Source organism: Ochotona princeps, chromosome 15 (assembly GCF_030435755.1).
Source record: "Ochotona princeps isolate mOchPri1 chromosome 15, mOchPri1.hap1, whole genome shotgun sequence".
NCBI classification, from domain to species: Eukaryota; Metazoa; Chordata; class Mammalia; order Lagomorpha; family Ochotonidae; genus Ochotona; species Ochotona princeps.
This window is the reverse complement of record NC_080846.1, coordinates 56,619,479-56,645,457: the sequence shown is the minus strand read 5'-3', so window position 1 is coordinate 56,645,457 and position 25,979 is coordinate 56,619,479. Positions and strand designations below refer to the sequence as shown.

General features: G+C 49.6%; 1 protein-coding gene and 1 pseudogene across 1 annotated transcript in view; one reads left to right on the top strand and one right to left on the bottom strand.

Annotated features, from left to right (window-relative positions):
* Positions 1 to 16,168, bottom strand: part of LOC131482011 (zinc finger protein 334-like) — a 66,472-nt gene extending 50,304 nt beyond the window's left edge. The window contains exon 1 of the mRNA XM_058673155.1: positions 16,061 to 16,168. The gene's annotated coding sequence lies outside the window, so the exon portion shown is untranslated. The remainder of the gene's footprint in view (positions 1 to 16,060) is intronic.
* Positions 16,169 to 23,795: 7,627 nt separating this feature from the next.
* LOC131482010 (transcription factor SOX-2-like) lies at positions 23,796 to 24,785 on the top strand (annotated as a pseudogene).
* The last annotated feature ends 1,194 nt before the right edge of the window (positions 24,786 to 25,979 follow it).

Sequence of the window (25,979 nt, the reverse complement as noted above, 5' to 3'; positions counted from 1 at the left end):
GCTGATGCTGCACAAGTCTGAAGCCAGGAGCCCAGAGCCTCCTCCAGGTCTCCCATAGAGGTATAGGACACCAAGGCTTCAACAGCTCTTGCAGCCCACAAGCAGGGAACTGGATGGGAAGCAGGGCTGCTGGGATTAGAACTGGTGCTCAAATGCAATCCCAACACACACAAGGCAAGGCCTTTAGGCCTTTAGGTTATTACCCGGCACCTATTTTAATACATCTGACTCCTAAGTATTTCAGAAAATCCTCTCATAATCTTGTAAATGATTACAAGCTTTATGAAGGATGATGTTTATATCGCAGAAATTTATTAATTCCAAGGTATTTCTTTCTTAATGACTTACTAGTTTTATTTGATATTTACTTATTTATGTATTTATTGGAAAGACAGATTTACATAGAGAAGAAGAGACAAGAAAAAATCTTGCATCCATCTGCTGGTTCCCTTCACAAGTGGCTACAACAGCCAGGACCGTGTAGATCTGATGTCAAAATCCTCATCCAGGTATTGCATGTGTGTGCAGGGTCCCAAGGCTTGCTACCATCCTCGACTGCTTTCCCAGGCCACAAGCAGGGAGCTGGATGGGAAGTGGAGCTGCTGGTATGAACAGGCAACAATACAGGATCCCAGCACACATACAAGCCAAGGATTAGTCACTGAGCCATCGTTCCAGACCCCTATTATTTGTTAATTTTGCTAATGCATTGCCACAGTGGCTGGTTTTCACTAAATGTAGCACAAGCTTAAGACTATAAATGGACCCCACCTACTGGGCTGATTTATGTGACATGTTCTGTGTTTCCTCCTGGGTTTTAGAAACTTATACAAGGCTTACCTGCCTTCTCGTGTCTCGAACCACAGCCCCCTCCTGAGGTTCTAGGGCTAGGCCTATACAGAGGTTGCTTCACGGGACCCAGCATGCACACCATGCACTCTAGGGTCATGTCATGCAAGCCACCTAGGCCAGTGCATCCTGCACAGCGCCCTTAGCTCCCAGGCCTCGCATCCCCACTCACTGTATGCTCCAGGGTTAGGCAGGTTCAGCTAGCATCACACACCCCGCACCCCAACTCTGGGCCTTTGCCTGGGCCATATCAGAGACAGCATGCCATGCTTCCCAGTCCTCCCACTGTGCCAGCTGCTCACTCAGACCACATCCTGTAAGTCCCCATGCTACCCATCATCCACTGTCTCTTCCAGGGCCATGCTACCCTGATTGCCACTGCAAAACCAGGCCAAGAACACAACCCGATCAGCTGCAACCCACCTGTCAGGAGCTCCAGGACCATGTGTGCTTGAACAGCAACTACATCCTGCCCGCTGTCCAATCCTGGGTCAAGAAGGCTTAGCTAGTACCCCCATGTGTGCCCGGCACACACACTGTTGTGCTCCAGGGACAAGGGTCACAACAACAAGACAAGGACCAAAGGCACCCACTGGCAGCTTTTTCCAGGCCCAGGCAGGAGCAGCCGGTGCACTCTACACCCACTGTCCTCCCACCATCTACTTTAGAGCCAAGTTGTCCTGGTCAGTGTCCCTGCTCCCATAGCACTGTAGTCGTCCACTTCAGGGCCAAATTGTGCTGGGGGAAGGATGAGCCTCTAACATGCTCCCTCTGTTTCCCCACTTGCCCAGGGCCAGCCATGGTGAGCCAGTGCCAGTGCACCTCTAGCCCAAGCACACTGTCACACTGTCCACCATCTGTTGCCGAGAGCCAGTCAGGCTCAGACAGTGATCCAGCTCCCTCAGTGCTGGATCCCTCCAGCCGGCCACCCTGCCCTGTCGGCCACAGGCTGCGTGCCTTCAGTCCCCCACCCCACAACACCCCACCGCATCAGATTACTTGTCCTTCCAGTGGTGTGTCCCACATCCATAGCCCTTGGGCAAGTTTTGTATTATTAACGTGTTTACTTTCCAAACTTCCAGGAGAGGTGAGGCCTAGCAGTAATGGAATGTGGGCAGAGAAGGCAGGGAAATGGGAAGGTCTGCAGCCTTGTAAGTCTGTCCAGACTGTTCACTGTATGTCTCTTAGGATAACATATTACTGGGGAAGCTGGAACATAGGTCTGTAGATTAACAGACAGACTTCTGGATATTGACCATTTCTGCCTCTCAAGCTTTCCATTCAGAGTGTATTGCCACATGGACTTGGCATTTGTTAATTTCTAGTGGGCCCTGTTATCACCAAACTTGGTTAACAAAGACTCCTTAATAAACCTGAGACATGCCCGGCATGATCTTGCTTGCACCCCACAACACCATCCTGGAGATAAGCTGAAAGCTGAAGTGCAGTTCCTTTGACAGTGACCTAGAGATGAGGTTAGTGTGAGCCACATCTCACTGCGTTTGACATGACAACAGCTGTGAAGGAGGATTAACATGCTGATTCTCTCCCTGTGTTCCCTCCCCAGAGGAAGGGAACAGGAAGGACATGGAAATAGGGGAAGACCCTGTTCTCACAGTTTAAAGGGGCCAGGAGATCCAGTCTGACTCCTCACACACTACTCCAGCGCCTTCATGTCCACAACCGACCTCTGCTTGCTCCAGGGTCAGGCAGGCTAGGCCAGCCTCTCCTTTCATTAAGCATGCCTGCCCACCATCCTGCTTGACACTTAGGGCTCACACCAGCTCAAGTAGTTCGCACTGTGTCCCTCAGCCTACCTGCTGGTGGCTATAGGGCCAGGCCAGGTGGAACAGCATCCACAAGCCTTTAACACGCAGGCCCTCCAGCCCTGCTCACTGCTTGAGGCCAGCTCTGTGGACCAACCACACACACAAAGCACTTCCCCCCAGGTGCATTGTTGGCTGCTTCAGGTCTAGGCTGGCTCTGCCAGGGAACCTGCACCCCTGCCCTCCATCTTGTTCCTCAGGGCTAGCCTCACTCTCCCTGGACCCACAGTGCCTCTAGAATTCCTGCCTTGGTTGCTGCAGCACACACAGGTCTTCTGGACAGGAAAAACCTGTGCTTCCACTGCGCCTATCATGCCTCGCTCAGGCTACTCTGGATGGCTCTGCCTGCCACTCCAGGGACAGACTGGCTTGGCCAGAATAACATGCCATAAAACACATCCACCCCACCAACCAGCCTTGGCATGTCAGGTCAGATGAGCCCAAATGGCACTTCCCGAGCTCCTAGACTGCTTGTTAAACACTCCAGGGTTTGGAAGGCTCTGCCATCATCCTGTGAACCTCAACATGCCTGAAGCATGCCTGTCCATCTGCCCCATCAGCAGCTCAAGGCCAGGCTGGCTCAGCCAGCAACCTGCTCTGACAGCTGCTGAACCACCAGACTCCTCAGGACTGCCCACCCCCTTGGCACTCTGTGCCTCTATCAGCCCTGATAACATGCCCACTGTTCCAAGGCCAGGACAGGCCACTTGGGCCAGTGTACAAGCACTCCATCCTGCAGGCACCACACTCTTTCTGAAGCTCCAAGCCCACTTGTCCTGTGCCCACCATGCCTCTAGCACTCCTGCCAATGCCTCTAGCGCCAACCCCCTACGAGTCTACTCCAGGGACAGGCCAACTCCCCATGCCCCGATCTCCCTCCCTACACCACCTGCTTCAGGGCCACACAGGCCCTCCCAGCATCCCCACACACTGAGCACAACTGCCCTGCTTGTCCCCTGGCTGTTGCAGAACCGGACCAATTTGGATGTCAACCCTACACCCAGACCCACCAGCCAGCCTCTCCAGGTCCAGATGTGCTCAGCCAACCATGCCTGCACCACCGCCATCCCAGCATTCAATGTCATCTGCTGCATCACTAGGGCCTCAAAACCTGGCACCCCCAACACAACTAGCCAGCCTGACCTGCCTCACAGCAGCTGCCCTAGGGCCAGGCACAGTCACTCAGCCACCCGGCACACCCAGCAGGCCATTGGCCCACCTGCTGCAGTCCCTGTGCCAGTCGCAATACTAGCACTCCCACCATGCCCATTCCTACAAGCACAGGCTGGCTGCGCTGGCCACCCTAGGACTCTAGCCTGCCCAGTCCGTGGTAGTGGCTGCTATTACAGAGCCAAGGCAGTTTGGGCAGCGCCCCCTCTGCCCTCGACCCCCAGATGCCCACTCCAGGGCCAGGCCACTTCAATAACATCAATAAATCCCCCATCCCACTGCACTCCACATTCCCAGGAAGTCTGCAATCCACTCCAGGGCCAGGCTGACTTAGCTGAATCCCAGCTTCATGCTCTAGGCCAAGACCTGTTGTGTGGGTGCTCACAATCCCTGAGCACCCATGCCATTCACCCCAAGACTGGGGAAATGGCTATGTACCCTCACGTGTAGGCTGCGCACTGCCCTGCTTGGTACTCCAGGACCAGGCAGACTTGGCCAGTGACACAGTGTCTGTTTCAGGTCACTGGCCAGACTGCCACCCAAGAGCCAGCTCTGTTCACCCTGCACCCACCATGCATCTCCCACTTCCACCATAACTGCTACTCCAGGTCCAGGTAAGGGACTAACACTGGGATCAGGGGCTGCAGTCTCCCAGGGCCCATGTTGCTTCCCTCCATCCCCTATCCATCTCATGTTCCCCACCAACCAGCTGTCTGGCTATGGCCTTACAGAGATGGGTACATCATCTATTTTATTGTTTGTGTTTCCAGGGACAGGCACTGTGACACACCACATAGAGCTCCCGTCTGCTTGTGGCACCCACTTCCCATATGAGCACTGCTTCAAGTCCTGGATGGTCCACATCTGATGCAGCTCTGATGTGCCTGAGAAAGCAGTGGGGAATGGCCCAGAGCTTGGGCCCTGCACCCATGTGGAAGGCCCTGAAGAAGCTCCTCAATCTTGATGTTGAACCAGCCCTGTTTCAGCCATTGCAGCTGTTTGGTTTGGGGAGTGAACTAGCACATGGGAGACCCCTTTCTTTATCCCTCCCTTTAGTGTTCCAAATACAAAAACAAATTTAAAAATTCAGGGCCCAGCATGGAGGCCTAGCAGCTGAAGTCCTCGCCTTGAATATGCCAGGATCCTATATGGGTGATGGTTCTAACCTTGGCAGCAATGGGACCAGCCCAAAGCCTGGAATTCTGCACAAATGTGGGAGACCCAGAAGAAGAAATCGCTCCTGGCTTTAGGTCGGCTTAGCTCCAGCCATTGCAGTTTCTTGGGGAATGAATCATCAGATGGAAGATCTTCCCCTCTGTCTAACCTCCTCCTCTCTATATGAGGACTTTGCAATAAAAATAAATAAATCTTTTTAAAACTCAAGTTTTAAACAAAGGCATCTTTTTAAAGTATGGAAATTCATGCAGTTTTTCATAAAATCTATTTGCATAAATATCCAAACGCTGTGTCATATGCATGCACTTAAAATGCAAGATGAACTCATCATTATCTTTTTCATAATCATTGTTGAAGTATCGATGTATGTTATTTTGTTGACCACGAGCCAAGGAAAGTAGATATATTGCAAGGGCCAAAGTCTTAGGGATTACTTCTACTATTTAAGAAGTTACCCAACTGGGCCCTACCATGTGGCCTGCTGCCACCTAGAAAAACAGGCTTTTGGGCCCGGCGGCGTGGCCTAGCGGCTAAAGTCCTCGCCTTGAAAGCCCCGGGATCCCATATGCGCGCCGGTTCTAATCCCAGCAGCTCCACTTCCCATCCAGCTCCCTGCTTGTGGCCTGGGAAAGCAGTTGAGGACGACCCAATGCATTGGGACCCTGCACCCGCGTGGGAGACCCGGAAGAGGTTCCAGGTTCCCGGCATCGGATCGGCGCGCACTGGCCCGTTGCAGCTCACTTGGGGAGTGAATCATCGGACGGAAGATCCTCCTCTCTGTCTCTCCTCCTCTGTGTATATCTGGTTGTAATAAAATGAATAAATCTTTAAAAAAAGAAAAAGAAAAAGAAAAACAGGCTTTTGAAATCCCAGTATTCTTTCTGCATTTCCTGTTTTGTTTTTGCTTGCTTGTTTCAGGTTAACTGTATCATGCCCATATTTCTCCAAAGAAACAGAGTAAAAACCTCTAGAATGAAAAGTGTTCATTCCCCCATTCCACATACAGAAATGGCATCTCCTCTGCATTCCATGCACTAAGGGTTAGCAAATGCACAAAAAATGAAAACCTCAGGTATAGCCAGGTTTTATCTAGCCACCCTGTATCTGAAGTTCAGAATGTTGGGCATACACTAGTATTTCATAAACATGCAAGTGTTGGAAGACTAATTTAGTAAAATTCTCACTACCAAGCCCAGCACGGCAGCATAGTGGCTCAAGTACTTGTCCTGCAGGCAACAAATTCCATATGGGTCATGGTTCAGGTCCCAGCTGCCCCACTTCCCACCTAGCTCCATACTTGTGGCCTGGGAAAACAGTTGAAAATGGCCCAGAGCCTTGGGAACCAGAACTTGTGTGGGGGATAGGAAAAGGCTCCTGGGTCTGGATCACTTCAACTCTGGCCTTTGCAGCTACTTGGAGAATCAACTAGCAGATGGAAGACTTTTGTCTCTGTCTTTCTTCCTTTCTGTAAATCTGACTTTCCTAAATATTTTTTTTAAATCTTAAAAAAATTCTCAGTACCAAGAACTTACAGTTTTATGAAAAATACAAATCTTTAAATACATCTTGAAATAAATTTGCACAAAATCAAGAAACAAGCTATGTTATCATTTACCATCAGGGTGTGTGACCCAAAAAGTCAATAGGACTGTGTCACAGTTTCTTCATTTGAACAGTACACACACACACGCGTACGCGTGCTCACACACACTCTCCTACTATGCTCTCATTGTACTTAAGTGATGCAGCCAAAGGAACTCTGGGAAAAGCTATCACCATGCTGTTAACATTTTCTGACCCTAAACTCTGAACAAATATCTTTATACATTATCAATCCTCTAATATTTCATTTCAGTAAGAATATACAGTGGCTGGCACTATGGCATAATGTGTAAGGCACCATCTGCAGAACCAGCGTTCTATGGGATGCTCCACTTATGATCCAGCTCCCTGCTAAGGTACTTGGGAAAGCAGCACATCATGGCCCAAGGACTTGGGGCCCTGCACCCATGCAGGGGACCTGGAAGAAGCTATGTGCTCCTGGCTTAGGACCAGCCCAACTCTAGCCATTGTGTTGATTTAAATAGGAAGTGAACCATAAGATGGAAGACTCTCTCCCTCTCTTAGTCTCTCTGTGTAACTTTTGATTTCAAATTAAAGGAAATGATTTTTTTGAAAATCAAATGTTACGGAGAGTTCTGCCTTCCACACATTCCACCCTAACCTGTAATAAACAAACTCAATGCAAATAATTTGGGCCCAGCACAGTGGGTCAGTGACCAAATCTTCACCTTGCATGAGCTGGGATCCCATAGGAGTGCAAGTTTGATTCCTGGCTGCTCCACTTCCCTGCCAGATTCCTGCTCGTGGCTTGGGAAAGTAGAAGAGGAGGAACCAAAGCCTTGGGACACTGCACCAACAGGGGAGTAGAAAAAAAAAGGCTCCTGGCTTTTCTTTTTCATTGAGGTCACTTGGAGAGGGAACCAGGGGACAGAAGATCTTTTTCTCAGATATAGACAGAGGGGGAGAGACAGAGAATAAGGTCTTCTGTCTGCTGGTTCACTCCACAATTGACCACAATGCCTGGAGCAGATCTAATCTGAAGAGCCAATTTTTAGTGCCAAATGAGATACACGGAGAGGAGGAGAGACAGAGAGAGAGAGAAAAGAATCTTCCATCCATTGGTTCACTCCTCCGTTAGCTGCAATGGCCGAAGCTGAGCTGATCCAAAGTCAGCAGCCTGAAACTCTTTCCTGGTCTCCACATGGATGCAACATTGCAAGGCTCTGTGCCATCCTACACTGCTTCCCAAGGCCATAAGCAGGGAACTGGATGTGAAATCCAGCAGCCAAAACATAAACCAACACCCATATGAAATCCTGGTACATACAAGTACTTTAGCCACTAGGCTACCATGCTTGGTACTAAACAGTAATCTTGAAGAAAAATAAAAATGATTTGAGGAAGCACACATGGAAATGGTCAACTACCATGCCTTTCAAATCAAGCAATCTGCCATGCCTTCAGTGGAGGATCCCTTGTTCCTTCTACTGTGGCCCTCAGGAGGGCACGGGTGCCTGACAACACAGCCTGAGACAGGTAGAAAGGAGTGTGCAGCTGGCCCTGGGTCAAACCCTGTGCTGGGTCACAGCAGGCTGTGGGATGAAGTCAAGCAGGAAATGGCACCAGGAGTCCATCCTGCAAGCACCACCAGAGTAAGGGTGACGAGTCACCACATCCAACCACGCAGAGAGACAGCAAAGACAGGGGCCACAGAACAGAAACGAAGGACACTACACACAGGGAAGCTCAAACCACTTTTTAAGATTATAGCACTGATGTTCAGGGACTGGGGTAAAAGGGAAGGGGAGGGGAGGGAGGGGAAACAGCAGGACCCCTGGAATACTTCAGTCCCTGACTCGGTGGGGGGGAAGGGGGTAGATGGAAGCAGGCTCTACCCCTGGAAGAACCCAGTCCCCAACATGGTCCTGGAAAGCAGGTGCGGTAGGGATGTGGGAGATGCATCATGGGTGCAGGGTAAACAGACCTGGCTCTGGAGCTGCAGGCAGGTGAGCAGCCTGATGCAGACACCATGTCACTGGCAAGGCTTCCTGGTCCTGGAGCAGGCAAGGTGGCTAGAGGACTACATGTGCAGGGACCTACGCTGTGCCCCAATCCTGGGGCAGATATAGTGGGTGCCGGAGGCTGGTGGGGCACCCACGGAACAGGTCTGGCCCTAGAGCAGAGGAATGGGCACCAGCTAAGCCCGCCTGGCCCTGGAGTGGCTTACAGGTAGGCTGGGAACTTTGGGTGGGGTGGGATGGGGGATTTATTGGTGTTAGTGAGCTGGCCTGGCCCTGAAGTGGATGGCTGGCAGTCGAGAGCAGAGGAGGCACCACCCAAATCAGCCTGGTTCTGGAACAGCGGCCGCGGTGGTGGACCAGGAAGGCTAGAGTCCCGCAGTCAACAGTGCAGCTAGCTTGTCCTCATAGCAACGGTGGAGTTGGCATGTTAGATGTGTGGCTGGCACAGAGAAAAGTGGCAGGTTGGCTAGAGCCCAAACTCACCTGTCCCTGGGGCAGCGAGAATGGAGGAAGGAATCAATGACTAGATTTGTAGGGGTGCCAGGGTTGGGGCCCTGGAGGAACATAGGATGGTGTTGAGTGCTGGGGGAACTTGGCTGGCTGAGTATGACTGGCTCTGGAGTGAATGTTAGGCAAACTGGGCCCGGGGATGCCATCCAAGCTGGCCTGGTTCCACAACAATGAGTAGGACAGCAGGGCTGTTGTGTTGGGTGTATGGAGATTCTGGAAGAGCTACCATGATTCAGGAGCAGGTGGTAGAGCTCAGACAGGACGGGGGTGCAGGGGAACTGGCCAGGCCCTGGAAGGGCCTCATGGGGGCTTGCTAGATTCACTGGCAGGAGTGCTAGAGGAACAGTATACACAGGGCAAGCAGGGCTCACCATGGAGCTGCAGGCAGAGCATGGTGCCTGCAGGATGGGGGGTGCTTGCACACTCGCTAAGCTGACCTGTCCTGGCACTGGAGCAGTGGGCATGGTGGCAGGGCTGGCAGCCAGAAGCACAGGGTGCAAAGAAAGCAGTAGCATAATGTTCCTGGTTAGAAAGTGGCTGGTTGATCAATAACTGTAAGGAGAGGGTTGCTGGCTGAGCCAGCCTGGCCCTGGAGTTGTGGACGGGGTGGGCAGGACAGGCCACACCTTCCAAACCCTGGAGGGTTTGATAAGCAGGCTGGGGCATGGAAGTTCCACCTGGGATCATCTGACCTGGCATTGGCAAGGCTGGGTGGCGCAGTGGGTGTGTTGTTGTACATGTTGCTCTGGCCAAGCTGCTCCATCAGTGGAGCAACAGGCAGAGCACCTGGAGAAGCCTGAGGGACGCGTGACAGGTGGGCTAGAAGCATAGGCTTTGCCAGCTCTGAAAGCTGTGTTTGCTGCAGCAGCCAAGGCGGGAATATAAGAGGTTCTGAGGGTCCAGGGAGAGTGAGCCTATTCCTGAGGAGCAAGATGCAGGACAGGGGTGGCAAGGTCCCTGGCAGAACCAGTCTAGAGCTGACACCCTCCTGCAGTGTTACAGCTCACCCAATATGCACCCATTGTAAACATGGCAACCTCCTGTGGCTGTCCAATGCACCTGTTTCCTAAGGCTATATAACTCACTCTTTCCACAAAAATCTATCTAACTTTCACACTGATGCCACTCTTTGAAAGACAAAGAGCTGACACATTCTGGTTGGTCTGTTTACCTGTGTCCTTCATAAACTTTTCTGTTTAGCAAACAGGCTGGAACCACAGGGTCGAGGGCAGAGAGGGACCATCCCTGGGCTGCACTTCTTGAAAAGGGGCTCAGGTTGCAGACATCCACCCTTCCCTGGTTTCTCTGCTCACATTCCATTACTGCCAGGCCTCACCTCTCCTGGAACTCTGCAAAGTACAAATTAGAAATACAAGGCATGCTGGAATTAGCATCTTCACTGCACACCCACACTGTGAACATAGGGTAAGGAATACAGACATACAGGGGACATGCAGAGGGGCTTCCTGTCCTCAAAGACTGTCTGCAGGAATCTAGAGAACAAGCAGGTACTGGAGAGACAAAGAGAGTGCCAGAGCGATGGCAGCATGAGACTAAGAGAGCAAGCCCTCCCTATCAGGGGCCATTGTGGGGGCTTGTGAAGGGCATGGTTACACAACAGTGCAATACCTCCCCCACTCAGGTTCCAGGTGATGATAGGAGAGTGTCAAAAATGGACACAAGGGTGGGCCTATGTGGTGGGGTGGGGTTTGGCTTCCAAGCTGGTGACCATGAACGAGCTACCTACCCCACAACATTGGGGGAAGGAAGCCACATGTCTCACCTCTTTTTTCTATGCGTGTTAGCAGACATTACTGCCAACTGAGAATAAGTTTCTTTTTCTCTCTGTCCTTGGGGTGACTCATGTCAACTCCTCCCTGAGATGGTGCTGAATGGACACAATTTCCATCTTTTCCATGGGTGTTTCCTCCCTTGGAGCCCCTCCTGTTGCTAGGGCAGGCCACCTTCCTTCTGCTTCTTAAATAAACCCTGCTTTGCAAACTGGAGCTGTCTACATGAACATACTTTCATGGGACAGGAATAGTTTGTTGCAATGTTTCGTGTTGATTTCCCTACCACACTAGGCCACTTTGCCCTGCAGCAGCGGGAAGGCTATGGGGCGGGCAGGCTAGAAATGAGTGTTTTGGCGCTGAGCCCTCCTGGCCCTGGAGGAGCTTCCAGGCAGGTCACAGGTGTCGGAGATGACATTGGAGGGTCAGGTAAGACAGCAGAGTGGGTGTGTTGTTTGACTTGGGACTCAAGGTGTGCAGGCTGGGGTGCCGGGGTCACCGGCTAAAGGGGCTCAGCCCTGGAGTGGCTGGCAAGCACAATGCCTACTGAGGGAGGGGGATCACTGGCTGTGCCTGACTGGCTCTCGAGCTGCGGACAGTGGACAGTGTGGCAGTGCTCCTAGGCTAGAGGAGTGCTGGTGCTAGCTATCTGAGCCTGGCCCTCGATGGGTGTGTGGGGCAACTGAACACATGTTAGAAGCAGGCCGTTCTTTCTGCTCTCTTCCATACAATTCCATGAAATGGAGGACTACAGTGCCATAGGAGCAGGGACACCAGCCAGGATGACTTGGCTATGAAGCAAATGGCAGGCAGAGAGGGGGTGCACAGTGCACCCACTTCTCCAGCTTGTGCCTGGAATAGCAGCCAGTGGGCTCCTTGGGCTCTGGGCTTACTGTCATGACCCATTGGCTCTGGAATGCAGTGTGTGTACTAGGGCAGAAGGGGACACTGACCAAGCAGCACGTGCGGCTGTGCAGCCTGTGAGCTAGGGCTGAGGGGTGCACTGGCCTAGGCGGCTTGGGCGACATGGCCCAGGAGCTGACAAAGTGCATGCTCAGGACTGTGAAGTGCTGTCTGAACAGGCCTGGCCCTAGATCAGCAGAAGAGGGCAATGGTAAGGTTGGGTTAGAAGTGTGTGGAGCACCAGTTGAGCCCACCTGACCTTGCAGTGGCTTGCAGGCAAGCTGGGAATGGGGAGCGGTGTTAAGGGGAGCAGGGTTGTAAGCAGAGTGGACATATGTCAGGCTGGAGGCACAGGGGATGCCAGTTAAATGTGCAACAGTGGCCTATGAGCTACTTGGCAGGGCAAGCCAACCTTGCTCTGGAGTGGAAGGTGGTCAAGCAGCCTGTTGGGGGTGCCAAGTGACTGGCAGAACCCACCTGGTTTTACAGCAAAACGTGGAACTGTTAGACAGGTGTGCTGGGGTCTTGGGATGAGTGGGCCTGGCCCTGGAGCACTTCTAGACCTAGAGGTATAGGGGTCATCAGACTGGCCCTTTTGGCTCTGGAGCAGGTAGCAAGTGGGCAAAGGGAGCAGGGGCACCATCCAAGCTGGTCATGCCCTGGAGTGGCCATCCTGGGGCATGTTAGAGGTGCAAGATAGGAGGCAAGCACTGGCTGATTCTATCTGCTCTTGAGATACCTGCGGCAAGCAGGGTTAGGTGGGCTAGAGGTAAGGTGTCTCTCACCAAGCAAGCTTGTCCCTGCAACAGGGAACAAGGCAGGAGTGCTAGGGGAAGTGTAGGTGCTGGGGGGGGGGGGGGTGGTCTGTTATTGGAATGTATGCAGAGTGTGGTACATGAAGGCTGGGGTCCATGTACTCTGGCCCGGGCAGCCTGGCTTCACCCTAGACAAGAGGTCATTGTGTTGGGTGGGGTGGGGTGCAGGGGAGGCAGAGATCAGCCCAGGCTACCAGCATGGCAGTGACTGGTGGGCAAGAGGCTGTCTGAAAAAATAGGTGGCCTAATTGGCCTGGCCATAAAGCTGTGGACTGGGTGGGTGTGCTACAGCCTCACTGGGGATGTAGGCAGGGGATGGACGCAGTCTAAAAACCTGGGACTGGATCCAGCTCCAGTAGATTGGCAGGGGGTGCTTGCCGAGGGGCAGGTTGCTGTGTCAAAGACGGCCTAGCCCTAGAGAGCCTGCAGAGTGACAGAGTGGGCTGAGAAGCAGCACAGGGGACACCGATAGAGCTCTCTTGGAGCAGGCAAGGGAGGCTGTGTGCAAGTAAGGCGCTGGCTGAGATCATCTGGCCCTGGGGCAGTGGGCTTATGGGAGGGGGCATAGCAGAGACTCACTGTGGGCCAGCATAGCCCAGCTGAACCTGGATTGGCAGCATGTGGTTTAGGGATGTTGGTGATATTGGCAGGACCTCATGAGCCTGGAATGGGAGGCGGGGCTGGATGGCTACAGATGCACCTTGCAGTGGCTCAGCCATGAAGTGAGCAAACTAGAAACCAAAGCACGAGAACAGGACAGAGAATGAGCTCTGGGAAGCAGCCTGCTTACACTTCCCAGGGAGACCCCACTTACCTGATCTTCCACCGTCCCAGGCTTGGGGGATCACTCTCACTGGGGACACAGTGCCCAAGGGGGGTTCACTGCAGTGATGGAGGGAATCCTAAGCAGCCAGAAATGTAATAGTGAGGATCTGGGAACTTCACAGCCTGCAGTGTCTCCTCCAGCATCTTAGCTCTCCGATGCAACCACACATTCAAGATCAAGTAAACGCTGTGGCCTCTGTGATTTTCTTTTAACATCAGATGTGTTATATTTGCCTAATACCAATTTACTGCCAACAACTAATCACAACACAATTCCATTATTTCATCATCTGCAGTTAGCAGAGGCTTCAGGGTTAAGCTTGAACTCGACACACAAGTACAGGTTAATGTTAGTGGACAGCAGTGTTAGCTCTTTCAGGTCTTTTGCCCCCTTTAAGAAGCTCTCTAGGGGGTCTATGTCAGTATCTCTGTAGTTAAAATCCTCCTCTTGCATGGGCCGGGATCCCAAGTAGGTGCCGGTTTTAACCCCGACGACGCTGTTTCCAATTCAACTCCCTGCTTGTGGCCTGGGAAAGCAGTGGACAGCTAAAACCCTTGGGATTCTGCACCCATGCAGGAGGCCCAGAAGAGGCTCTGGCTTCCTGGTATTGGATTGGTGCAGCTCAGGCCTTTGCAGTCACTTGGGGACTGAAACAATGAACAGAAGATCTTCTTCTCTGTCTTGCCTCCTCTCTGTGTATCTGCTTTCCAAGCAAAAATAAAATGGAATTTTAGAAAAGACTCTTATCCCAGACATTGAGCACAAATGATACTAGCTTTTTTTAAACCAGTCAAATACACTCACAATTTTTTACCCTTTCTACCACCAGAATTGGAAAATTGCAAATATTTGTAGGAATTGCATGACAACAGTCACAAATACACTCACAATTTGATAAGTGCTCTAGGCCACCAAAATTTTACCTTCACAAAAATCATTTGTTGGTACAAATTATCCTCTGACTAAACCAACTTGTGGCTGCAAAATGAAACTGCTGTGTATCCCAAGCTCACTACCCTAGGATTTACCTGGGCCTTTGCCAAGGTTTTACTCCCTAGGTAACCAAGGCTGAGAGAAACCAGGGCACATCACATCAATCATTTCTCTAGATGACATTAATATGTCACCAAGGAATGGAGCTCTGGATGGATAAAGAGAATATTAATGCTCCAAGGGGTTAGTTATATGCAATAGATGGAACACGATAGATGCCCTCCAGTTTAGGGCATCAACTGCCACTCTGAATGGTAACCCCCAATCTACTGCTGTCTTTCAGAGGGACTGAGTGAGAAAGAGGATAAGATAGCCATGTTTGTTTGTTACAAGGTGTTTTGAAACTGAGGAAAACAAAAAGAATATATTGAGGAACCTGTTAATGTTTGAATGGAGAGTCAAAGTTGAGGAGTTCCTAACAGCTAATGTAGATTTTTCTTACTTACTGGCAGGCTTTTTCATCTAATCTTTCATTTCCCACATTCCTACAACAGCCACAAGACCAAAAATAAGTCAGGTTTTTCACACTGCTACCCAAGCCACTGTCTGCTGCCTCCCAGCCTGGCCAGTAGCTGCACACTGCATTTGCACGGAACTGAAACCCAGGCATTCTGATGGAGACACAGGAGTCCCAATGTCATCTTAACCACTGTCACACACACGCACACAGGGCAGGGATGCCTTCCTGTGCTGTGTCAGGTGGGCATTCACTGCTTTTCTCCCATGGCTATGGTTCACAACAAACAGTTCCTCTAAAGACCTAATTCTTATTTTGTGAGAGAGGGAAATAAAAAGACAACTTCTGGAATTGTATCTTGGAGGAAATAGTGACTCCTGTTGTGATTTTTCAGGGCAGAGAGCAGCACTTGGCATTGAGACAAGAGTTCTGGACATTCAGAGATTTATTCCCTGCCTTAATGCTCTCTGCTGAACCTGACTTATTCCCTCTACAACTCATGGGGATATTTAACCCCAATTGTGAGAACTTAAGGGAATGGGTGACAACATACCAGAAGCCATCAGGATAAATCAGTAGTGCTGCCTTAACAGCTCCTTTGGCAGGTTCTTCTAAAGAAGCCCCTTTGCATGAGTCCCCGTGCACTCCCTTGGCTTGTCTACAAGGTCGCTGTGCCACCCCAGGCCTCTGCCAAGCACAGCGCCAGCACCACATGCTGCCCCTCAACCTTGCAGCAAAACACGGAGGAAAACAAGGCTGCTTCTTCTAACTGCTGGAGTCTGTGCTACTCTGGTGTCAGCAACAAGAAAACTGCCCCAGACCCTTAGGAGGAGCTTCACTGAGGACTGAGCTGCGAGCTGGAGACGCTGTTGCCCAAATCAAGAAAACCGGGCCAATTAAAAAAGAAGTCGCATTGAGGTAGAAAATTAAAATAAAATAAAATAAAATAGAAAATAAAAAATGGAAATCATGCCCAACATGAAGGTCGAATTTTGCCGGGCACTCCCCCCTCCTCACCGCACAATGGGTTCAACTGGGAGGCCTAGTGTTCAAGGTCAGTGCTGCAGAGTGAGGACCCCAAGGTACCCCTCCTGGCCCCCGACCGCCCGCCCCAGGGCCTCAGGAGATGCTCTCACACACTCACCCTTCCCAGCTTCTCACGAGTCGGGGGTCCTGCAGAGGCTCCTGCGGGGAGGGAGCTCACAGGGCAGCACTGGCTCAGCCACCTGCGCCTCTCCACCAGCACAACCAGCAGCGTGGTTATGGCGACGCCCAACAACAACCTCCTGCCTGCTGCCACAGGGCTACCTGGGCACGCGTGATTGGACTCCTCCCACGACTACGCATGACGTCATAACACGTAGCCAATCACAATCACAAAGGACACACAGGTAGGATTCTAGAGGGAGGGGGAGTAGGGGCGGGGCTTCACTTCAAGCTGGAAGGGGCCTCCTCTCTTGCAGCTTGAGCCTTCCAACAGCAGGGGCCGCTGTCGCCTCTCGCATCAGTCCACCTCCTGGCCTCTCCTTCTTTCTCTGCTTCAGGATCCTGTCCAAGTCTGAAAACACGCAGAAATGTAGGACAAGAGTCTGCAATACACCTCACCGCATGTTCAATGCTTTCTGGAACTTTTCTTCTTTGTATTGCCAAGGTTTTTTTTCCATTAGTTCGTTTCACTTTTTGAAATACAGATTGCACATTCACAATAATGTGTAAGACACACCGAGAAGAGGGCTTGTCCAGATTCAATCTAGCAAAATAAAACTTGCACTGATAGATGTAATTCATATTATATCCATATTTTCTATTTTATGCATATATGTGTGCTTCTGTTACTCGGTTTCCAGAATTTGAGACTTTTGGCTTCTGTGTTAAAACATCTTTCTATGGGATATTTAAATTTTTTTTTTTTTTGTAGAAATGTCAGAGATAGAGAGAGGAGGAGAGACGGTGAAGAAGGTCTTACATCCACTAATTCACTCCCCAAGCAGCTGCAACGGCCGGTGCAGCACCAGACTGAAGCCAGGAGCCCAGAGCCTCTTCCAGTACTCACACAGAGCTGTAGGGTTTCAAGATTTTGGGCTGTGCTAAACTGTGCTCTGAGGCCACGACCTGGGAGCTGGATGGAAAATAGTGCTGCTAAGATTAGAATTGGTGACCAAATGCAATCCCGTCACGTATAAGGCAAGCACTTAGGCCACTAGGCTACTGCGCTGGAACCGTTTTAAAATAACTTCTAAGTATTACAGAACATCTCAAAATTTTTTTATAATTTATTCATTAAATTATAAATTATGAAATTTATTCATTAATTACATTGTATTACGTGACAGAGTTGAAAATCTCATAGTCTTGTGACCGATTACAAGTTTTATCAAGGATGATGTTTATATCCCAGAAATGAATTATTTGCAGGACATTTCTTTCTTACTGACTTTTAATATTCTTTATTTTGATGTTAATTTATTTATTTATTGAAAGAGATATACATAGAGAAGGAGAGACAGAGAGATAAATCTTGATTCTGCTGGTTCCCTTCACAAGTGGATACAACAGCCAGAATTTAGTTCATCTGAAGTCAGGAGTCCCATTCAGGCATTGTATGTGTGTGCAGGGTCTGAAGGCTTGATACCATCCTCGACTGCTTTCCCAGGCCACAAGCAGAGAGCTGGATGGGAAGCGGAGCAACTACATATGAATGGTGCACACATGGGATCCCAGCACTTGCAAGCTAACACTTTAGCCACGGAGCCATTGTGCCAGACCCCTAATTTTTGCTAATTTTGTTAATAGATTGCCACAATTGCTAGTTTTCAGTATATAAAAACACTCCTATGAGGCTATAAATATATCCTCACCTATTGTGAGTACCTTTGGAAATTTTACTGGTGTTGGAAACCTGGAAGAAGTTCCTGGCTCCTGGGTTAGGATCAGCTCAGCTCTGGCCGTTGCAGCCACTTGAATGTTCCTTGTGCCTACAACTTAAGCCAGCTGCCTGTAAAGCAATATTATTTGCTCTGATCAATAATCAATATTTCCCTCCACCCTCTCCCATCTGTAAATCACACTGTGCTCCACCTACTTCCCACATCTCACTCCTTCCTTCACCCTCCTCTGTCTGAAGTTCCCTAGCTAGCTTTCCTCACTGAGAACCTGAGTGGCCACAACCACTTCTCCCCTCCTCCTCCCTCTTCCTCTGCTTGAAACTGCAGTTTTTCCAAGATTTAAGCATTTTCTTTTCTCTTTTGTATGCTTCAGCCACACGCAACCCTAATCCAGAGGGATGGGGTACAGGACAAGCTAAGTAACATCTACTTACAACAAAACAAAACAAAACAAAACAAAACAAAACAAAACAAAATGTTACTTGCTAAACCTGTTCACTAACTTGCTAGAACAGAGCCCTCCAAAAGTAATAAAAAAAAAAAAAAAAAGAAACAAAACAAAAAAAAGAAAAACAAGATTTCTACACCTTAAATTTTGATTTAGGCCCAGCGTGGAGGCCTAGCAGCTAAAGTCCTCAACTTGAAAGCATCGGGATCCTATATGGGCACCAGTTCTAATCCCGGCAGTCCTGCTTCCTATGCTGCTCCCTTCTTGTGGCCTGGGAAAGCAGTGGAGGATGATCAACCAAAGCCTTGGGACCCTGCATGTGCCTGGGAGACCTGGAGGAAATTCCTGGATCCTGGCTTTGGGGTGGCGCTGCCCTAGCCGTTGTGGTCAGTTGGGGAGTGAACCATCAGATGGAAGATCTTCCTCTTTGTCCCTCCTCTTCTCTGCATAACTGATTTTGCTCTAAAAATAAAATAAATCTTTAAAAGTTATTTTTATTTAAGTGAGATAAATATTTTCTTTTGCTAATTATTATTATTTCATTTTATAACATGGTTTCATAATCTCAGGGATTCACCCAGTCCCTCCCCAAGGCCTCCCCCAAATTGAATTCCTCCACATTGTTACAGTAGTACAGTTCATATCCAGTCATGATTCCATCATTGCAGGCAATGTCCATGCAGAGAGTCCAGCATCAAATTGTCCAGATATATTCAACAGTTTCATTGGGTGACCCTCCTTGGTCCAAAACAGAGCTGGCAGAGTATCATCCCCGCCAATGAAAAGCCACTACACAACTTCAATAACAGGAAGAAACATGGAAATTCACAACATCATGGATTTAGTTATCATGGTATTGAGTGACCAATTTGTTAGAAACTGCAAATTCTTAACCACATCTTGTAACTACTCCATTGACATCTCATTTTTAGTATATACACAATCAGTTACTAAAAGCCTTAAAATGGTTATATGGTATGATTCAGCTGTCTCCTGTCTATTTTTATTTTTACAGTTGTCAGTAACGCCCGCGTCCCCGTGTACCCCGAGTTGAATGGAGGGACTAGGGTTACAAAGAAGACAACACACACTGGGTCACTCCTGCAAAGAGAATGCCACCTTTATTGAACTCTAGCCTGCCTTTTAATACTCTCTGGTTCCTCTCAGTATTTTTGCAATGTTCAAGAAGCTCCTAAGATCCCCCGGGGCATCTTGATAAAGGGGAAACAGGAACTTGTGGTTAAACCAGGAACTAAATGTATCAGGCCAAGATTGTGCTTCCTGTTATCCCTTGAAAAACAAGCTAAGCTGTGGAGTTAACCCTTGGGAGACCAGGCCCTACATATAGTTAGCAGCTTACCGTATTTAAGTGTGGTTTTTACTGAACTTCGCAAATGTTAGGATAGTCCAAACTGGCTTATAACTCTCATAAGTCATATGTTAACTATTGAGCAGCAGAGAAATTTTAGGAAGGGTGTGCAGAGAAAGCTTCAATGCCTTAGTGAGGAGTAACTGATCTTTATGTTCTACCTAATAAGGTATATGGAAGTCCATGCTGACTTTTTCCTAACTATTCTAAGCTTTCCTTATTGGTCTCTCTTTGTCTACCTGATCTAATTTTTTTTTGAATGGGAGGATTGTGGAGCAACCCTGATGGTCATTGCAAGAGAGGGTGGGGAGCCAAAGTTGGAACTAAGTAAGGACCAGAGAAAGCTCCTTTCCTGAGTCCCAGTGGAAGTTTACTGTTCTTCTGTTTCTGAGGACTGCTCAGGGCTCCTGGCTGTTATTCCAAAGACTTTAGATCCTGTGAGGAAGGAGCTTGGCTTCTTCCATCCAGTGTGGGAAATCTGATAGGGAATAGTTGGCCTCAGAGTTCTCGGCCTATGAGGGCATCCCAATTCCATGTGAGCTCCTTGGCAGTTGGGATATAGTCCTTGGTGCCCATACTGATACTTGTTGGTGATGTACCAGGAGTCTCTGGGTTAGGACACAAGCCTCCTCCTGTCTTCCTGTTCCACTCTGGGGTCCCCTCCTGCTCTGTGCATATGACTTCCTGTTAAGAGGCTGTCAGGTTCATTCTTGGACCCCATTGTATGTCTTTATACATTCTGCTAATGTCAAATGCAGACTCGAGTCTTGAGTCTGTAAATTACCTGTTACAATCTTGATAGATTATATTTAACTTCTTTCTCACACATTCTAAGAAGGTGCAAGATTTCTCAGCTCTCCTGAGATATTGTGGATTATCATAATGTATTAAAAGCATATCGAGCATTTCGGTTCTTTTATATATATATATATAGAGAGAGAGAGAGAAAATTTTGAATATTTGAATTATGTGTTACAGTTTTATATACACTGGGATTTTCCCCCAAAGTCCCACCCCCAACAAATTTTCCCCATTTTACTACAGTGGTATAATCCTTCATGAGGAATTTTAATTCCATCAGTCTCTTACTTAAGTGAACCTGAACATTGCTGGAACAGACAAATGCAGAGAGTAACACATTCCATTGTCTACACTTGTCCAACCGTTTCATTGGGAATCCATCTTTCATCTAGATGCAGGGATAGATGTTGCATTATATCCACACATCTGGATATGGTAGACACCAATACCTCATCACGATACATTTCCATAATTGAGAAACCAAGAAACAAGGTCAACAACTAGATGAGCTAGAGCAACAGCATCAACAACAACAAAAAAATACAATTCCATGAAAAAGTGTTACCAGAAATGCCAGGTGGGTTCTTTCTTCAGCTTAGTATGGAAATAAAAAGCCGGGCATCTGTTGCAAACAGAAAAGTTCATTTGCGAAGGGACCAGGTGAGCAGGGAATGAGGAAAAGGGAAAGCACCTCTGAAAAGCCGGGAGGTGGGGTGCCTCTCAAAGGGGAGGGAGAGAAAGACACCAAAGGTTTGAGGAAGGGTCTTGGGATTTTATGCCTTCCTTGACCTCTCCTTGGTGGGCGGGGAAACCACAGGTAAGATGTTCCCCATTGTTGGTCTCTTAATTAATTATAAAATGGGTGGGTAATGCTGGTGCCACCCACCTGAAGGTGTGGCCAAGACCTCAGCAGGCTTGTTTGGGCTCAAAAGCACGCCACTGGGTAATCAACACATGGGTGACAAGAAGGAGATACAAAAGTCTCTTGAGAAAAATGATGCCACCATATAGTCCATGAGCTAGCAATGAATTTGACAAAAGAAAAGAGAGTATTATTGCCAGGATCCCATGTGAGCACCAGGTCTAATCCCAGCAGCTCCACTTCCCGTTCAGCTCGCTGCTTGTGGCCTGGGAAAGCAGTCGAGGACAGCCCAAAACCTTGGGACCCTGCACCCGTGGGGTAGACCTGGAGGAAGTTCCTGGTTCCTGGCTCCAGATTGGCACAGCACCAGACATTGTGCTCACTTGGGGAGTGAATCATCCTAATGGAAGATCTTCCTCTCTCTCTTTCTCTCCTCCTCTCTTTATCTTTCCAATAAATATAAATAAATCTTAAAAAAAAGAGAGAGTATTTGGAATAAATAAAACTGAAATAAAAAACTTCAAAACACATGGGATGCAGCCAAAACAAACAAAACAAACACAGTATTGATTGGATTATTGAAGTTACACATTCCACACTGGTTTCCTTATATAAGAGAGAACATATGGTATTTGTTCTTTTGTAACTGACTCATTTTCACTGAGCATAATGGCTTCTAGTTGGGACCAGCTAGTTGTAAATAGTATAACTTCATTGTTCTTAATAGCTGAATAACATTCCATGGAGTAGATGTACCACAGTTTCTTTAACCACTCTTTGGATGTGCATCTAGATTGTTTCCATGTCTTTGCTATTGTAGCTTGTGCTACTGTAAATAGGATTACAGATCCCCTTCTCATATGCAGATTTCATTTCCGTTGGATATATTCCTAGCAGCAGGATAGCTGGGTTATGGCAGTTTTATTTGGAATTCTAGTCACAATGATTGTATTAGCCTACACTCCCACCAGCAGTGAAGGAGTGTGCCTTTCTCCCCACATCCAAACTATCTGGCAGAATTGGCCAGTCCCAGCCTGTCTTCACCTCCCGAGCTCCCCATGTGAACTCAAGCTCCCATTTGGCCGCTGCAAGGGCTGATCTGTGGCTGCCTTTGGATCTCTGGTTGTCCTTTGAATCCGGATCACAGCTCACCAGTGGCTGCTGGGTTTTCTGTTCCCTGAACACCTCTAAGCCATTGTCACCTCTTCTCTATATCCAGGGGTTTTCCAAGTACCTTCCTGCTGAATTCCTGGCCCCTACTTTTTCTGTAATCTGCTCTCTGTTCTTTACCCTATCTAATAATTTTCCATCATCTCAAACATGTATACACCCTTTGCTGACCAGCGAGATTTTCTAAATGTAAACTTAAAAATTCCTCGCCTTGGGCCCGGCGGCATAGCCTAGCAACTAAAGTCCTTGCCTTGAATGCACCGGGATCCCATATGGGCACCGGTTCTAATCCCGACAGCTCCACTTCCCATCCAGCTCCCTGCTTGTGGCCTGGGAAAGCAGTCGAGGATGGCCCAAAGCTTTGGGACCCTGAACCCGCGTGGGAGACCCGGAAGAGGTTCCAGGTTCCTGGCATCGGATCGGCGCGCACCAGCCCATTGTGGCTCACTTGGGGAGTGAAACATCGGATGGAAGATCTTCCTCTCTGTCTCTCCTCCTCTCTGTATATCCGGCTTTCCAATAATAATAAAATCTTTAAAAAAAAAATTCCTAGCCTCTTGTGCCCTAAGAACAATGTTTGTGCCTGATTAAATACAACTCTTCTTTAAAGATTTAGTTTATTATTATTGCAAAGTGAGGTATACAGAAAGGAGAGACAGAGAGGAAGCTCTTCCATCCAATGATTCATTCCCAAAGTGACCACAAAGGATGGATGGGAAGCAGGACTCCCCGGATTAGAACCAGTGCTCGGATGGTTGTCTACTAACTTGTTCAAAAATGTTATGAGGAGTTGTAAAGGCAGAGAAGAGTGTTTGCAAAAGGAGGAAAGTAGTTTGCTGCCTCTTTAAGGACTGAGGGAACAAGAAGCAGAGAGAGGGAAAGGCAGAAAGAAGTTTGAGTCCGGGGCTTAAGCCTTTCCAAAAATAAAAAATCACAACAACAATAATAATAATAATCGCAGCTGGCAGCTGCGGCATCGGCCAAAGGTGTAGGGAAACACTGCTGTTCTGATCCTGATTCCAGTTCGCTTCTCTCTCTCTCTCATTCTCCGTGTGCCACCTCTGTCCCCTTTCTTCCTCCCCTCCCCAAATTGCTCTCCTCCACCTGGTCTCCTCTAACCCCGGGATCCCCAATTACCCCCGCTTGCCTCCCCTTCACCTCCTCCTCCTCCTGTGCCCCCCACTCCATTTCCCCGCCACGCCGAGGGTCTCCAGCCTCCACCGGGCCGGGCCCACGTTCACAGCGCCTGCATGGGCAACAGATGGAGACGGAGCTCAAGCAGCCGGGCACACAGCCCACTTTGCTGCGTGACAGCAGCAGTGGAAATGCCATGGCGGCGGTGGACGGCGGCAACCAAAAGGCCCATGAACGTCTTCATGGTGTGGTCCCGTGGGCAGCGTCACAAGATGACCCAGGAGAACCCCAAGATGCACAACTTTGACATCAACAAGCGCCTGGGCCCCGAGTGGAAACTTAGTCAGAGATGGCGAAGTGGCCGTTCATTGCCGAGGGCAAGCGGCTGCGGGCGCTGCACAAGAAGGAACACAGAGATTATAATATGTGCCACGGCCAAAAACCAAGACGCTTGAGAAGAAGTATAATTACACGCAGCTGGTGGGCTGCTGGCTCCCGGTGGCAACATCATAGCCAGCTGGTTTGGGGTGGGCGCCGTCCTGGGCGTGGCCATGAACCAGCACATGGACAGCTATGCCCAAGTGAATGGCTGGAGCAATGGCAGCTGCAGCATGATGCAGGACCATCTGGGCTGTCCGCAGCACCTGGGCCTCAATGCACTTGGCGCGGCTCAGATGCAGCCCTTGCACCACTATGATGTGAGCACGCTGCGATACAACTCCATGACCAGCTCGCAGACCTACATGAACGGCTCTCCCACTTACAGCATGTCCTACTCGCAGCAGGTCATCCCCTGCTTGGCACTTGGCTCCTTGGACTAGGTGGTCAAGTCCACGGCCAGCTCCAGCCCCTCCGTGGTTACCTCTTCCTCCAACTCCAGGGCGCCCTGAAAGGCCGGGAACTTCCAGAAGAGGATCAGCACATACCTCCTCGGTGCCAAGGTACCAGAACCCGCCGCCCCCAGCAGACTGCACATGTCACGGCTCTACCAGAGCACCCCGGTGCCCGGCACGGCCATTAACGGCACACTGCCACCTCTCGCACATGTGAGGGGGGCTACGGGACAGCGGACTGGAGAACAACAGGTTGGAGGGGAGGCTGGGGATGATCGTGGGTTGGAGAGTAGGGGGAAAGATATTTTCATAGGAAAAGGAAACAAACAAACAAAAACCCGGGAAATGGGAGGGGTGCAAAAGTACAGTGAGAGGGAAGCATGACGAAAAAAACAAGCGCATGCAACACAAATCCTGACATGCTGACAAAGAACATTTCATTACTCATGGCAAATGACGGCTTCAGAGACCACCAATCCCTTCTACGCTCAATGCAAAACCTGTGCCCCGGACGAGAGAACTTTAGAAAAGATGTAGAGATGCTGAACTTCTTTTTTGGGGGGACTATTTTTGTACAGAGAAAAAACTGGCTCATGGGTAAAAGAAAATTGCACACATCTTTTTTTTTTTTTTAATTGAAAGTTGGATGTACAGAGAGGAGGAGAGACAGAGAGGAAGATCCTCCATCAAATGATTCACTCCCCAAGTGAGCACAATGGCTGGAGCTGAGCCAATATGAAGACTGGAGACAGAAGCTCTTCCTGGTCTCCCATGAGGGTGCAGGATCCCAAGGCTAAGCTGCACCTCTAAGCTTCTGGCTGCTTCAGGCCCAGGCCCACTCAGCCCAAGAAACCAACACACCTGCCCCACTGCTCCAACTTACTGCTGTAGAACCAGGTGGGCACTACCAGCCACCCGGCACCCCCAACAGGCTGCTCATAGACCAAGCTGCATGTGGGGCCTTGCCCTAACAAGAAGCTCATAGACCACCACTGCAAGGACTGGCCAGTTCAGCTGGCATCTCCTGTGCCCCCAGCCTGCCAGATGTCCATCCTGCTGATAATCCTTCCCCCCCTTGACCCTGTCCCATGTTCCCAGCTTGCTTGCAAGCCACTCAAGGGTCAGGTGGGCTCAACTGTTGCTCCACATGCCTCTAATCCAACCTCACCATTGCCCCCTACCACTAATCAAAGGCCAGGCCTGTTCAGACAGCATTCATGGCCCTGAGCATACACCCCATCTGCTCCTGGGCCACATCACCCAAGCCACCTAGGCCAGTGCACCCCTCAGCCCTAGCTCGAAGGTTGCTCAGCCCCACATGTGCTTGGTTGGTAATCCCACATACACCTAGTATGCACACCATGCATTTCAGAGCCAATGGGTCATGACAGTAAGCCCAGAGCCCAAGGAACCCACTGGCTGCTATTCCAGGAACAAGCTGGACAAGCCAGTGCACTGTGCGCCCCCTCTCTGCCTGCCATCTGCTTCATAGCCAAGTCATCCTGGCCAGTGTCCCTGCTCCTACAGCCTGCAGTCCTTCATTTCAGGGCCAGGCTGAATTGCATGGATGGGAGGGAG